The 10,594-nt window shown below is 36.0% G+C and overlaps 1 long non-coding RNA gene across 1 annotated transcript; it reads right to left on the reverse strand.

Moving 5' to 3' along the window:
* Positions 1-786: 786 nt before the first annotated feature.
* On the reverse strand, positions 787-9,007 carry LOC128659289 (uncharacterized). The gene is made up of 3 exons (XR_008402329.1): positions 8,966-9,007; positions 4,096-4,197; positions 787-1,003 (listed from the first exon to the last, which is right to left on the reverse strand). It is a non-coding gene; the product is annotated as an uncharacterized LOC128659289 (long non-coding RNA).
* Between the last annotated feature and the right edge of the window lie 1,587 nt (positions 9,008-10,594).

Consider the following 10,594-nt stretch of genomic DNA (forward strand, 5'->3'; position numbering starts at 1 on the left):
AATTTACTCCTATTATCAATTTTTTTCCGTTTTCTTCCTATTTTTATTCCAAAAAGCAGGAAAGTAAGCTCAAGAGTCGGCCCATTTTTGGTTCAGCACAAGGGTATCGCTTGCTGATTGGTGGCTAAATGTAGCTACCAATATGTAAGCGCTACCCAGGTGCTAAAACAAAAATGGGCCAGCTCCTAATCTTACATTTCTGCTTTTTCAAATAAAGATAGCAAGAGAACGAAGAAAAATTGATAATAGGAGTACATTAGAAAATTGCATGATCTATCTGAATCATAAAAGCAAAACAATGGGTTTAGTATCCCTTTAAGTTGAATACTTGATGTATTCTTATATTAGAGTTATATTATAACACTAATATCATTATCTCAGGTACAGTATGGCCCCTTTTTACAGCACACCCCTTTAAGGCATTCCACTTATAAATCAGTCTTCAGTTTTGACCATGGTTATTATGTTTCATGTTTTTACCTCCCTTTCAGTCTTTTTTGGAAGTCATTTTAATTGATTATTTTCTTTATGAATATTTGTTTTACAGATATCTCCATATCTGTGCAGATATAAAAAATTATTATTGTATATAACTAACTGCAATTGTTACCAGAAGTTAAACTAGGAAAATCATATTTATTTTTTATTGATTTCATACTTTTACTGATTTTAATAAAATTAGCATTTGCCTGTCTGGTAAATATGATCTGTTAACCTCAATACTGTATGAAGATAAAAATATTCACCAAAAAATACTTTAGAAATGACTCCATAAAAACAACAGCATTGACTCTTACAAAAGTAATTTAAACTTTTATTAGGCTTCAAATTTTCCAGGTATTAAAACATTTTAAATATGACATTGTAATAAACCAGAGAATAACTTACAGTATAGGCCTAGGGTACAAGTATAATGCAGATGCACAATAATGTTGACAGAACAACAAAAATATAAGCTGATGTCCATCTGTATCTGTTCTATGATCTTGAATTTGGCACCGGCCTGTAAAAATAAAAACAAATATTACATAAACATGGGCATTCTGTGCTAATTGCTTAGTCTACAGCAGAACTTTAATTTGTAGAACTAAAAAAGTAAATCTGACAAAAAAAATAACGCCTTTATTTCAACTTCAAGGTTGTGATGAATACTAAAAAAGAATTGTATTTTTAACTGCCATAAATTCTCATGTCAATGCAATTTCCATCTAGATATTAACATATTTGGCCACGGTCCTTCCTAATCAAACAGATCACTACCTGCCAATGGGATGCTTAGAACCTATACTTTAACCCCTTAAAGACTAGCAACGTACCATGTACATCACTCGTCTTTGAATAGGGAAGTGCTATTAAATGCGCGGTCTCGCCGCCAGTGTTGAGGCCACGCTATTTACGATGATAAGAAGGGAGGGTATAATAGCACAGTACCGCCACTTGTGGAGGGACACGTGCTATTTAAAAAAATATAACCCTTAATGAGCGACAACATACATGGTACATCTCAGTCGTTAAGGGGTTACAATATTGAGACTTTTTTTCCTTAAAGGGACACTGAATCCAATTTTTTTCTCTTGTGATTCAGATAGAACATGCAATTTTAAGCAACTTTCTAATTTACTCCTATTATCAATTTTTCTTCGTTCTCTTGCTATCTTTATTTGAAATAAAAGCCATCTAAGCTTTTTGGGTTAAAAACTCTGGACAGCACTTTTTGATTGGTGGATGGATTTTTTCCACCAATCAGCAAGGACAACCCAGGTTGTTCACCAAAATGAGCCGGCATCTAAACTTAGATTCTTGCATTTCAAATAAAGATACCAAGAGAATAAAGAAAATTTGATAATAGGAGTAAATTAGAAAGTTGCTTAAAAATTCATGCTCTAGATTCTCCACTAGTTGGAGGCAAAGAACACCCCTTTTTATTAAAGGAATTTTTGGAGGCCGGCAAAATAGAAAAAAAAATAAAAAAAAAATTCATGCTCTATCTGAATCACAAAAGAAAAAATTGGGGTTCAGTGTCCCTTTAAGATATTTATATTTTACTTCTCTAGAAATCAATGTGGACTATTTGATACCCTATGTTGTAATTTAAATTTTTGGTTGTGTTCCTAGACTTTTGGAGATAAAAGAGGAAAAGTCACAGTGTGCAGTTTATTTCCTTTTCAATTGTGTTTTTTTTTCTTTTATGAAATATAAAGTAATATGCTATCTAGATGTGTCATATTCTAAATCTTCATATCCCCTTTTCCCTTCCCAAAGGAAAATGATATAGCACAGTAGCATTTAGTAAGACAGTATTCTATTTACTTCTGTGAAGCTCCCATGCTGTGTGAGATGCTTGCTTATATAAAGGGACATTAAACACTAAGAGCCAGATTACAAGTGGAGTGCTAAATATTGCTTGCGTGCAAGCAATATTAGTGCTCCATTGAGTAATACCAGCGCCCGCTAATATTAGCTGGTATTACAACTCAAGTGTAAAATTACGCAAGCTCAGAATCTAAGTGCAGCGAAGGGGGTAAGTAGCTCAACGATGCAGCAAATATAACACCCTACTCCGACCAACTTTACCCCCAAAATACTACCTAGTGCAATTATTTTATTATAACATAAAAATTATACAATTTGTATTTTTTTAAAAAAAATACACTACACTGTATTTTGGGGGCATTTGGGGCATATTTATAAAATTGACCAGAGATCTGATCTCTGGTTAATTTTATAAGCGCTAGTTGCTACCACAAGCATATAGTAGCAATAACCAGACACTTCTAATGGCTGGTTATTTATTGCGTGCCCGCAAAAAAGCACATTTGCCCACCTGCGGGCGCGCAATAAATTAGAGCTCCACTTGTAATCTAGCCCTAAATAAATGCTAGATAGAATGAAGCATTGAAAGAAAAGGTTAGTCTGTGAATAACATACACACACACACAGTTTATCATTTTCTCAAGGTGTTTATTGTCCCTTTAAAAGGGCCTTAATAGTAAAAAAAATTACATCCTTTAATGTAAATTTAAGACTATTGAACCTGCACTACTGTGCGAATTAACCCACACAAAGGCTTTAAACACACAGTGGAAGTACTGATTGGTACCTGCAGAGCACTGCTGGTCCAGAGCAAAAACTGCCAACTGCTGCTTATCTAATCAGAAATACTAGTTAAATGACTAGCGCTCATGATTGGATCAGCAGGACTTCCGCTCAGGATCAGCAGTGCTCTGTGGTTCCAAGCAGTACTTCTACTGTGTGTTTAACCCCTGTGGGTTAGTGCAGGGTTGATGGTCTTAAAATGAATTAAAACAAATTAGAGCATGTATTTTTTTACTAATATGCCCTTTTAAAGAAATATATATTGTTTTATCTTAAGTTGCATGTTGCTGAAGCACTGAAAATTGTAAAGGGAGTTTCATTTATTGTTCTTGTGACAGGAGCATTCCTTTGTTTTAAGAAAGTTTCTTTTTAGACAAGATTTATACTTCATTAACATTTTAATTGATATTAGTTGATAGTGCAATAAAAATCCTGTCACAAAGAGCACCACTATCAAAATGAAACATTCCTTTCAAAGGGTCAGCTCAATCCAAGCACAGAGAAAACTCCAACATGGCTGCTCTATTTATGATCATGGGAGGATCAGGGAAGTGAGTAAAACACTCCCCTGCTGTATCACATCCATATAAGCATGTTGTATAAACAAAAAAAACACTCCCCTGCTGTATCACATCCATATAAGCATGCTGTATAAACAAAAAAAACACTCCCCTGCTGTATCACATCCATATAAGCATGTTGTATAAACAAAAATAAAACACTCCCCTGCTGTATCACATCCATATAAGCATATTGTATAAACAAAAATAAAACACTCCCCTGCTGTATTACATCCATATAAGCATGTTGTATAAACAGAAACAAACACTCCCCTGCTGTATCACATCCATATAAACATGTTGTATAAACAGAAATAAAACACTCCCCTGCTGGATCACATCCATATAAGCATGTTGTATAAACAAAATAAACAAAAAACAATTTAAAAAGAAATGACTCAGTGGGGTGATTTAAACAAGAAAAAACGTAACTGCTTACCTGTGACCACAAACAATTCTTGTGTGGGATTGGTGAAGCAATCTCCTATACATCTTCTCATTTCATGGTCAGTAATGTCTTTATAGACCCTTTGACATGTTTCTGTAATAGAAAACAATATCAAATAAATGAGTATAAAGTTAGATATGCAAAATAATTAGATAAAGTCTGTTCAGCAATAGTCTGTCCCCTGTTACAGGGGCATGATACACTTTGTGATTATAACGTGAATTATTTAATTATAAATAACAAAACAACTTTGCATTATATTTTCATTATTTTGCCCGCTTTGCCTGTAATGTAATGGTCTATGCAAAAGATTTCCAGTGGACAAATTTCACCACCATTTTCCTTATTTGGAGGAGCTAATCCTGATGTACTTCATGTGACAGTCACTCTAGTCACATCATACTGTCAGTACGCTTTTCCTCGTTTTATGTATGTTATCACAAAGTCACATCATACTGTCAGTATGCCTTTCCTTGTTTTATGTTAGCACAAAGTCCATGCTAAAGCCAATTAGAAAGATATACAGACTATTGTTAATCATTTGAGGTCTGAAGCCTGCATTACCAATTTTCAGCATAGTAAAAACCCATATTATTCAGAGTTAAAGGGACATGAAACCCATCATTTTTCTTTCATAATTAAAATAGAGCAGGATTCTTCAAACCATGGGTCAGGACCCATTACTGGGTCACAACACCATGTGTACTGGGTCCCGACTTGTGTGTGTGTTGTAAGAGTGTGTGTGGTGTATTGTATGAGATTGTGTGTGTGCTGTGCATGTGTTGTGTATGAGAGTGTGTGTGTATTGTATTAGTGTGTGTGGTATGTGTGTTACATGAAAATGTGTGTGTTGTATGAGAGTGTGTGTGGTATGTGTGTTATATGAAAGTGTGTGTGTTGTATGAGAGTGTGTGGTATGTGTGTTATATGAAAGTGTGTGTGTTGTATGAGAGTGTGAGTGGTATGTGTGTTATATGAAAGTGTGTGTTGTATGAGAGTGTGTGTGGTATGTGTGTTACATAAAAATGTGTGTTGTATGAGAGTGTGTGGCGTGTGTGTTGTATGAGAGTGTGTGTGTGGTATGCGTGTGTTATGAAAGTGTGTGTATGTGTGTGTTGTAAGAGTGTATGGGGTGAGTGTGTGTGTGGTATGTGTGTTACATGAAAGTGTGTGTGGTATGTGTGTTATATGAAAGTGTGTGTGTTGTATGAGAGTGTGTGTGGTATGTGTGTTATATGAAAGTGTGTGTGTGTTGTATGAGAGTGTGTGTGGTATGTGTGTTATATGAAAGTGTGTGTGTTGTATGAGAGTGTGTGTTATGTGTGTTATATGAAAGTGTGTGTGTTGTATGAGAATGTGAGTGGTATGTGTGTTATATGAAAGTGTGTGTTGTATGAGAGTGTGTGTGGTATGTGTGTTACATAAAAATGTGTGTTGTATGAGAGTGTGTGGCGTGTGTGTTGTATGAGAGTGTGTGTGTGGTATGCGTGTGTTATGAAAGTGTGTGTATGTGTGTGTTGTAAGAGTGTATGGGGTGAGTGTGTGTGTGGTATGTGTGTTACATGAAAGTGTGTGTGGTATGTGTGTTATATGAGAGTGTGTGTGGTATGTGTGTTATATGAAAGTGTGTGTGTGTTGTATGAGAGTGTGTGTGGTATGTGTGTTATATGAAAGTGTGTGTGTTGTATGAGAGTGTGTGTGTGTTATACGTGTAATATGAAAGTGTGTGTTATGAAAGTGTATGTGTGTGTTGTAAGAGTGTATGGGGTGAGTGTGTGTGGTATGTGTGTTGAATGAGTGTCTGTGGTATGTGTGTAACATGAAAATGTGTGTTGTATAAGAGTGTGTGGTGTGTGTGTTGTATGAGAGTGTGTGTGTTGTATGAGAGTGTGTGTGTTATTACGTTTTACAACGCTTTCAGATTTGACTACAATCAGGAATAAAGCATGCACATATTTTAGTTTCTTTGCCAAAAATTGCAGCTATCATGTTATTTATTTCTTACAAAATTATTTCAAGACCAAGTATAAAAATTGGGTCCCAAAGGTATGTGGTATCATGGCACTGGGTCTTGGGGGGAAAAGTTTGAAGAACCCTGAAACAGAGCATACAATTTTAAACAACTTTCCACTTTACATCTATTATTTAATTTGCTTAAAGGGACACTGAACCCAATTTTTTTTGTGATTCAGATAGAACATGCAATTTTTAGCAACTTTCTAATTTATTCCTATTAGCAATTTTTCTTCGTTCTCTAGCTATCTTTATTTGAAAAAGAAGGCATCTAAGCTTTTTTTTTTGCTTCAGTACTCTGGACAGCAATTTTATGGGTGGATGAATTTATCCACCAATCATCAAGAACAACCCAGGTTGTTCACCAAAAATAGGCCGGCATCTTAACTTAGATTCTTGCATTTCAAATAAAGATAGCAAGAGAATGAAGAACATTTGATAATTGGAGTAAATTAGAAAGTTGCTTAAAATGTCATGCTCTATCTGAATCATGAAAGAACATTTTTGGGTTCAGTGTCCCTTTAATTCTCTTGATATCCTTTTTTGAAGAAGCAGCAATGCACTACTGGGAGCTATTAAATGCATTGGGTGAGCCAATAACGTGAAGTATACATGTGTAGCCGCCAATCAGCAGCTACTGAACATACTTAGGTATCCTTTTCTATAAAGAATACCAAGAGAACAAAACAAATTAGATAATAGAAGTAAATTGGAAAGAAAATGTATGCTTACCTGATAAATGTATTTCTTTTTGACACAATAAGTCCACGGATCATCTTAATTACTAATGGGATATTCACCTCCTGATCAGCAGGAGGCGGCAAAGAGCACCACAGCAGAGCTGTTAAATAGCTCCTCCCTTCCCTCCCACTCCAGTCATTCGACTGAAGTTATGTAGGTGGCGGTGACATTGGGGGCAGCAGATTAGGGGTTAATAAGTGTAGGTAGGTGGCAGCAACATTGGGGGCGGCAGATTAGGGGTTAATAAGTGCAATGTAGGTGTCAGCGATGTCGGGGGCAAAAGATTAGGGGTGTTTAGACTCAGGGTTTATGCTAGGGTGTTAGGTGTAAACATAAATTTTCTTTCCCTATAGGAATCAATGGGGCTGTGTTATGGAGCATTACGCTCCTTTATTGCAGGTGTTAGGTTTTTTTTTAGCCGGCTCTCCCCAATGATGTCTCCGGGGAAATCGTGCACGAGCACGTAAAACCAGCTCAAAGCAGTGCTGGTATTTGTGTGCGGTATGGAGCTCAACGCTGCCATATTGCCTGCTAACGGCTGGGTTTTTGCAAACCTGTAATAGCAGCGCTATTAAAGGTGAGCGGTGGAAATAACTTGCAAGTTAGTAGAAAGCCGCTCATAACACAAAACTCGTAATCTGTCTGATGGCTATTTACCTGCTCTAATCCAAGGTAATCCAGAAAATCTGGCCTGTTGGGGAGGCCTGGGGACAGGTTTGAAAACCACTGCCCTAGATCAAAATAATTGGCAACTGATATTAACGGGACTGTTAACAAGGATTATTTTTTAGGGAATAGGGATTTAATCTCAGTTTCTTGCTGCAAGTCTTTTAATTTACGTTAAAGATTTTGATAGGCATCACAGTAGAATCATTTCAAAAAGTAAATTAAAAAACATTTGCAGCAAGAAAATTAGATTAAAATCACTAATTACCTTAAAATATTTACTATATTTTTAATGCATGTTAAATAAAACACCCTAACAGCTCACTTGCATATGAATAATACTTTTGCAATGTAGGGCCAAATTAAACAAGCAAGGGTTACATTATTAACCCTTCAGCATCTACATAGCAGGACATAGTTATTTTAAACTGCACAAATACTGTAACCCACAGCAAGAACAATACAAAATATTAACCCCTGCCAGGCTTCTGAACAGCATCAAAGCAATTCATAAAATACAGCTTCTAGTCTGCTACACCATTATATCAGAAAGTCACAAGCAGATGCAGTTTGCTAATGTCTGTATATTTCATACACTTAAAGGGACATTCCAGTCAAAATATAAATGCACATAAATATATTGCATCTTTGAATAGAAACATATTTGCAATATACATGTATTAGCAAAAATGCTTCTTTTAAGAGTTATCACTGTTTTAGTGTTAACATTTTTCTCTGCATGTGAAGCATAGCTAGCTATTTTCACTGCACCCACATTTTAAATAATGCAGCTGCTTAGATCATCACTGGGGCTTGTATCATGTCAGCAATTAACAAATGGAGTCATTACCAGATAGTACAAGCACCTTAGGCTCTCAGAACAAGTGTTGTGTTTAAAATGCTGGTGCACGGTGCATACTTAAATACACTTTTGAAATAGCTATAGCTTTTATTAGAAGCATTTTTGCTAATGCATGTATATTACAAAATTGTTTCTGTTCAATACCAAAATGTACCCATGTGGTTTCCAATTTGGGCTGGAATATCCCTTTAACAGTAACATCTCTCATATAAAACAGTGATAGATTTTCTAAAAAAGTTTTCTAATGTCTGTATATTACAAAAATGCTTGTTTTCAAACAGAAAACTAAAGATGCACATTTAAATTGTATTTGGATTATCCCTTTAACTTTTAAATCTAGTTGTGTTTGTATGTTCTGTGTAAGGCAGTAGCAGGTGACTTACTAATGCTGCTAAGCAAATCATTAGTGTATAATTATATGTTACACATGTGTGTAGTGCTAGTGAGATAGTTGTGTTTGTATGTTCTGTATAATGAAGTAGCAGGTGGCTTACTAATGCTGCTAAATATGTGTGTGTGCAGTGCTAGTGAGATACTGTGGTTTATATATCTTTAATCTAATCTAATGGCTGATCTTACCTGATTGCACATGGCTTGTCTGCAGCACAGTGAGCACACAGAAAGTTCATGGTAGTGAGACAGTGAGTGCAGTCAAATGCTGCAGCGCCCTCTGTGGTGGTAAGACCACACTGCACACAATATTATATACTAAACACAGTCTACTGTAAACTGTAGCTAAAAGCTAGTAGTATGGGTGACACATGAACTTTAATTTAATTTATTCCAGAACACAACAAATATACAATGCCTCGCTATAAAACTATGTATTATTTAGCTTTAGAGTCAGAATTTAAAATACAAGTTAGCCATCTTAAAGGGACATTCCAGCAAAATGTGCATCATTGCATTTCTATTTTGAATAGAATAATTTTCAGTGGCGACTCTAGGAATAATATATAGGGGGGGGCACATAAGATACCACAGTCAAAACTGGGGGGGGCACTAATCATTCACCACTAAATCATACCACTGAAAAAAAAACAAAATAAGGGGATAGTAGCTGTAGTGAGAGGATAGAGGCTTTAGTGGGGTATATGGTCTGTAGTGAGGGGATATGAGCTGTACTGGGGTATAGGGGTTGTTGTGATGGGATACAGTCTGTAGTGAGGGCATAGGAGCTGTATTGAGGGTATAGGGCTGAAGTGGGGTATAGGGACTGTAGTGGGGGAATAGGGGATGTAGTGGGGGAATAGGGGCTGTAGTGAGGGGATAGGTGCTGTATTGGGGTACTAAAAAAAAAAAACTAAACGAAAATGTATTCCCCTCTCCCTGAGTCTTACCTTATACCAGGGAGGGGGGAATCCTGAACCCTAGTGGTGGTGGTCCTGTGGGATTTGGAACTTATCTGTCCACAATAAAGGGATTATCTATCTTTTTAAACAATAACATTTCTGGAGTAGACTGTCCTTTTAAAAATAAAGAATTTTAGTTCTGACAGAGCATGCATTAATGTACTACGAGTAATTAAATTTACATTGTTCTCTTTGTATCCAGGAGCAGCAATGCACTACTGGAAGCTAACTGGTGACTGGAGGTCACACACACATATGCCTCTTGTCATTGGCTCACCATATGTTTTTAGTTAAGTTCCAATAGTGTTTTGCTGCTCTGGAGATGACTATCAGTTTGACCCTTTTGCAGAGTTAAGCAAATAAGTGTATACAAGCACCAGTGTAATAATTAAATGCTCTAACATACAGCATGTTCTTTTTGCACATTCTTTGTCCCTTTAATATAAGCATATAGTATATAGTTTTTTGTTAAAGGGACATGAAACTGAAAAATGTTCCTTCGTGATTCAGATCACGCATACAATTGTCCTCACATTTACTTCATTCTCTTTGTATACTTTAAGGATGGGGCAATGCACTACTGGGAGGTAGCTGAATACATTAAGTGAGCCAATGACAAGAGACATATGTGCAGCCACCAATCAGCTGCTGCCTTCCAGTAGTGTATTGCTGCTCCTGCTCCTACCCACGTTTGCTGTACCACAAAGGATTCCAAGAGAATTTAGCAATACATACATTATACACACATACATACATTTATACACATACATAAATACATTTATACACATACATAATACAAATATACATACATTTATACATATACACACACACACATAATACACATATACATACATTT

The sequence above is a fragment of the Bombina bombina genome, chromosome 5 (assembly GCF_027579735.1).
Source record: "Bombina bombina isolate aBomBom1 chromosome 5, aBomBom1.pri, whole genome shotgun sequence".
Taxonomy (NCBI): Eukaryota; Metazoa; Chordata; class Amphibia; order Anura; family Bombinatoridae; genus Bombina; species Bombina bombina.